The sequence below is a fragment of the Salvelinus sp. IW2-2015 genome, linkage group LG23, assembly GCF_002910315.2.
Source record: "Salvelinus sp. IW2-2015 linkage group LG23, ASM291031v2, whole genome shotgun sequence".
Classification (NCBI taxonomy): domain Eukaryota; kingdom Metazoa; phylum Chordata; class Actinopteri; order Salmoniformes; family Salmonidae; genus Salvelinus; species Salvelinus sp. IW2-2015.
Window position 1 is genome coordinate 42692620 of NC_036863.1, and position 5662 is coordinate 42698281.

The following is a 5662-nucleotide window of genomic DNA, read 5'->3' on the forward strand; positions in this document are numbered from 1 at the left end:
CTTGTTTACGTCTCTGTCTCCTACCCTGTTCCCTTTAACTCTGCTCCTGTTCTCCAGGAGCTTGGGGTTCTGCCCAACACCCAGACGTGGATCCACCTGATGACCTTCATTACYAACAACCCACCAACTTTCCATTACATCATCTACAGCTACTGTTGTTGTCGTTATCTGCTAAGAAGGTTTTCTTGCTCTATCATACCAGGCACATAATATGTGAGAAACACAGATTAACTAAATACACGAGCACTGCAAACACTCAGATCAAAGAGAGCAGCAGTGTCTGGACTTTGYAGTCTCCCTCTTCAAGTCCCCCTTCTGAGACTGGTTGTCTGTTGAGAACAAGTGACAGGCAGAACCTCCCACCCACACAGCAATCACCTCCTCTACATTCCACACACCAGAATTCAGTATTTTAGTCTATGATTGTCATGTGAGTGCACAAAAAAAAAAAAAATCGGTGAAAATAAATTAATGACACAACTGTACCAAAAACGATGTAAGTTTATGTATTAAAATCTTAAATATTTCCAGGTTGGTTTTCACAGCTGTTTCACAGGGTGTTCATTGTTGTAATGTATCCTTTGATGGTATTTATTTGTTCCACATTATTCATTGTTGTATCTTAGGACCTACAATAGAGACATATATATTMAACCACAAGAGTGTGATAATGAGCTACGCGAGATATATAAAAACAAAAMATCATAATAGAGGACGACTGAAATTATATTATTTCAGTGTAGATAAGGGAAGGGCAGGTTAAAATAAAAACATGACAGCCAGACAAGCCAGTTATTGAATCAATCTGATTTGCTTATGAATGGAGTGGAAATGATCTGAATTCATGATCTGTAAGGTAAATAACTTTAATGTGTCAAGCAGATTACACGTTTTCTTTACGAAATGTTTAAGACATGGATTTCATGTTGTAATGATAACAAGGTACCCAAAAGTAGTTCAAAATGAATGTTTTCATTTTATTAGCTAAACAAAACTTGTTTAAACAGCAAAATTGTCGAAGAAATCCGCCTTGTTTGCATAGTGAGGATGAAAAGAACATAATTTAGGCTGTAATGATCTCCAAAATTCAAATTATTAGGTCATCACACCATTGATATAGAAACAGACGCTAATAGTAAATCGAATCCCATTGTGACGTAGAGGGGGACACTATTTGACCGGGGGACATTATTTGGCCCTAACATTATACATTGGGTTAGGGCCCGGGAAGAGCCTGGTTTTTCATCAATAACTAGGGTACGTTCAGGGTTCGGGTATCACTAAATTGATCACTAACATTTTGAAGCTGAGCCATTTGCGCGTGCTCTGCTGTGCAGTACGGTCATGTCTGACTAAGATTATAACATGGTGTCAGAAGTGCTTATTTCATAGAAAATAATTATGTTCCTTGAGTTTTGTCGGGAGTTTGGAATGACGATGAGTAGCTAACAGCTAACTGCTCTCTCATGTCTTTTCATTGAGCAGCCCAAGCGGTGCCATTGCTATGGATACTAACAGACTCAGAGCTAGCTGCGCACAGGGAGGAAGTGACATACGCGGGAGCAGCTAATGGATTTACTAACGGAGGAAGTTATTTCGGATTTCGGGCAAAGCCTTAAATTTGGCAGAAGCCATCGGACCTGAGTAAATTAGGGCCTGAATGGCACGGGCTCTGGCTTAAAATTCATGCCCGTGAAGGGCTCTACCATGGCCGACGTGAGTAAGTCATTTAAGCTCGTTGACCCTCGCAAGGCAGCCTTGCCCAGATGGCATCCCAACCCGCATCGTCAGATCATGTGCAAACCAGCAAGCTGGAGTGTTTAAGGACATATTAAATCTCTCCATATCCCTGTTGTCCCCACTTGCTTCAAGATGTCCACCATTGTTCCTGTACCCAAGAAAGTGAAGGTAACTGAACTAAATGACTATCGCCTCGTAGCACTCACTTCTACCATCATGAAGTGCTTTGAGAGGCTAGTTTTAACGACCATATCACCTCCACCTTACCCGACAACCTAGACAAATAYCTATGTAAGAACGCTGTTCATCGACTACAGCTCATCCTTCAACACCATAGTGYCCTCCAAGCTCATCACTAAGCTCAGGGCCCTGGGTCTGAATCTCTCCATGTGCAACTGGGTCCTGGACTTCCTGATGGGCTGACCCCAAGTGGTGAAAGTAGGCAACTACACCTCCGCCACGCTGATCCTCAACACTGGGACCCCACAGGGGTACGTGCTCAGCCCAATGACTGCATGGCCACRCAGGTCTCCAACTCAATCATCAAGTTTGCTTATGACACAACAGTRGTAGGCCTGATTACCAACAATGACGAAACAGCCTACAGGGAGGAGGTAAGAGCCCTGGTGGAATGGTGTCAGGAAATAACCTCACCTCAATGTAAACAAAACGAAGGAGCTGATCGTGGACTACAGAAGACAACAGAGAGAGCACGCCCCCATCCACATCAATGGGGCTGCAGTGGAGAAGGTCAAAAGCTTCAAGTTCCTCGGTGTGCACATYACTGACGACYGGAAATGGTCCCTTCACACAGACAGTGTGATGAAGAAGACGCAATAACGCATCTTCAACCTCAGGAGGCTGAAAAAAWTTGTCTAGGAMCCTAAGACCCTCACAAACTTCTRCAGRTGCACCATTGAGAGCAWRCTGTATCCMCSCCTGGTACGGAAATTGCACCATACGCAACCGCAGGGCTCTCCAGAGGGTGGTGCAGTCAGCCCAACACATCATCAGGGGCACTCTGCCTGCCCTCCAGGACTCTACAGCACCCCGGTGTCACAGGAAGGACGAGAAGATCATCAAGGATTTTAGCCACCCGAGCCTGTTCACCCCGCTAACATCTAAAACAAGATGGGCAACTGGCGGCCCCCTTTTGAAGCCCATTGGATCAATAAAAAATTATCCGAATTTGAACTCAGTCGGGGGCTCAAGTCACTGTTGCAAGTTGGAATAGTAGAAAACATGTCAGTCACTGATAGTCACTCAATTAGCCCATGTCAGCTAACATTTTATAGATTGGTAAATTAGTTTGCGGCCAGCTATCTAAATTTTGGAATCATGGTCGAATGGCCACCATTGATTTTGTTTATTTATTTAACTAAGCAAGTCAGTTAAGAACAAATTATTATTTACAACGACAGCCTAGGAACAGTCGGTTAACTGCCTTGTTCAGAGGCAGAACGACAGATTTACCTTGTCAGTTCAGGGATTCGATCTAGCAACCTTTCAGTTGCTGGACCAACGCTCTAASCACTAGGCTAATTTCCGCCCCAGTTTCACTCAGATATCATATTAAAAACCTACAAAATGTCTCTCCAACCCATGGCAAAGTGAGAAAAATTGCAGCAAGCTTGCTTTAATCAATCTAATGTATTTATAAAGCCCTTGTTACATCAGCTGATGTCACGGAAACCCAGCYTAAAACCCCAAACAGCAAGCAATGCAGATGTAGAAGCACGGTGGCTAGGAAAACTCCCAAGGCCAGAACCTAGAAAGAAACCTTGAGAGGAACCAGGCACTGAGGGGTGGCCAGTCCTCTTCTGGCTGTGCCGGGTGGAGATTATAACAGAACATGGCCAAGATGTTCAAACATTCACAGATGACCAGCAGGGTCAGATAATAATAATAAAGTGGTTGATGAGGGTGCAACAGGTCAGCACCTCAGGAGTAAATGTCAGTTGTCTTTTCATAGCTGATCATTCAGAGTTAGAGACAGCAGGTGTGGTAGAGAGAGAGTCCAAAACAGAAGGTCTGGGAAAAGGTAGCACATCCTGTGAACAGGTCAGGGTTCCATAGCCGCAGGCAGAACAGTTGAAATTGGAGCAGCAGCATGACCAGGTGGACTGGGGACAGCAAGGACTCATCAGGCCAGGTAATTCTGAGGCTCAGGTCCTCAGAGAGAAGAGAGAGAGAAAGAGAGAGAGAAAGAGAGAAAAAGAGAGAGAGAATTAGAGGGAGCATACTTAAATTCACACAGGACACCAAATAAGACAGGAGAAATACTCCAGATATAACAGACTGACCCTAGCCCCACGACACATAAACTATTGGAGCATAAATACTGGAGGCTGAGACACGAGGGTTGGGGAGACACTGTGTCCCTGTCTGACGATACCCCCGCACAGGGCCAAACAGGCAGGATATAACMCCACACACTTTGCCAAAGCACAGCCCCCACAMCACTAGAGGGATATCTTCAACCATCAACCCTGAGAYAAGGCCGAGTATAGCCCACAAAGATCTCACACAAGGCAGAACCGGAGGGGGGCGCCAACCCGGACAGGAAGATCATGTCGGTGACTCAACCGACTCAAGTGATGCACCCCTCCTAGGGACGGCTTGGAAGAGCACCAGAAAGCCAGTGACTCAGCCCCCGTGTAATAGGGTTAGAGGCAGAGAATCCCAGAGGAGAGGGGAACCGGCCAGGCAGAGACAGCAAGGGCGGATCGTCCCTCCAGTGCATTTGCGTTCACCTTCACACCCCTGGGCCAGACTACACTCAATCATAGGACCTACTGAAGATATGAAAGATGTAAGAATGAAACAGTGCTGAGGTCACCAAGCGCAACATAGCTTCAGTGTAAATCAGCTAGAAAGATGTGTCACCAGTGAGTAATTGTCTCTGGCCCCCTCCCAGTTAGGGGGAGTGATGAGCTCTACAGCAGAGTCTCACAACTCAATCGCTGGTTGAAAACTGTTTTCTGCCCCTCCCAAAAGATAGAATTTGTAGATAATTGGCCCTCTTTCTGGGACTCACCCACAAACAAGGTCATGCCTAGCCTGCTGAGGAGTGACGGACTCCATCCTAGCTGGAGGAGTGCTCTCATCTTATCTATAAACATAGACAGGGCTCTAACTCCCTTAGCTCCTCAATGAGATAGGGTGCAGGCSAGGCAGCAGGCTGTTAGCCAYCCTGCCAGCTTAGTGGAGTCTGCCACTAGCATAGTCAGTGTAGTCAGCTCAGCTATCCCCATTGAGACCGTGTCTGTGCATCGATCTATGTTGGGCAAAACTAAACATGGCAGTGTTCGCCTTAGCAATCTCACATCTCCGAGGTCCTTCAAAGTTTTATTTGAGACGACTGTACAACCATCAAGATKAACTGTCAGATCCAACCTATACTCTCTACACTCGCCAGTTTTAGCCTTAGCCAGCACCATCTTCAGATTAGCCATAACGTCGGTAGCCCTGCCCCCAGGTAAACAGTGTATGATCGCTGGATGTTACTAATACTACGGGTAATGTAGCCATTGACTAGGGTGTTCAATTTGTCAGAGCTAATGGTTGGAGGCTTCGGCGTCTCAGACCMCGTAACGGGTGGAGGAGAGACCAGAGAAAACTCGGACTCTGACTCCGACTCGTTGCTTTGATACGGCAACAWTTTCTCTACGCCCCATAGCAAAATGTGTAAATTGCATAAAACCTTTTTTATTTATCCCCACTGTCAATAGGGGGGCTGCTACAATGTTTTGCTCGCTATGTGGTGGGGGGTATGTACATCTGGATACGCAGACCCGCGAGAAACCTCAGCCCCTCATGTTGAGTTCAGATTTTTTTGTGGTCCCCACCCCCATCAAAGTTGCCCATCTCTGATCTAGGAGGAGGAGACAGTACAGGTGCATCAAAGCTGGGACCGAGAGAC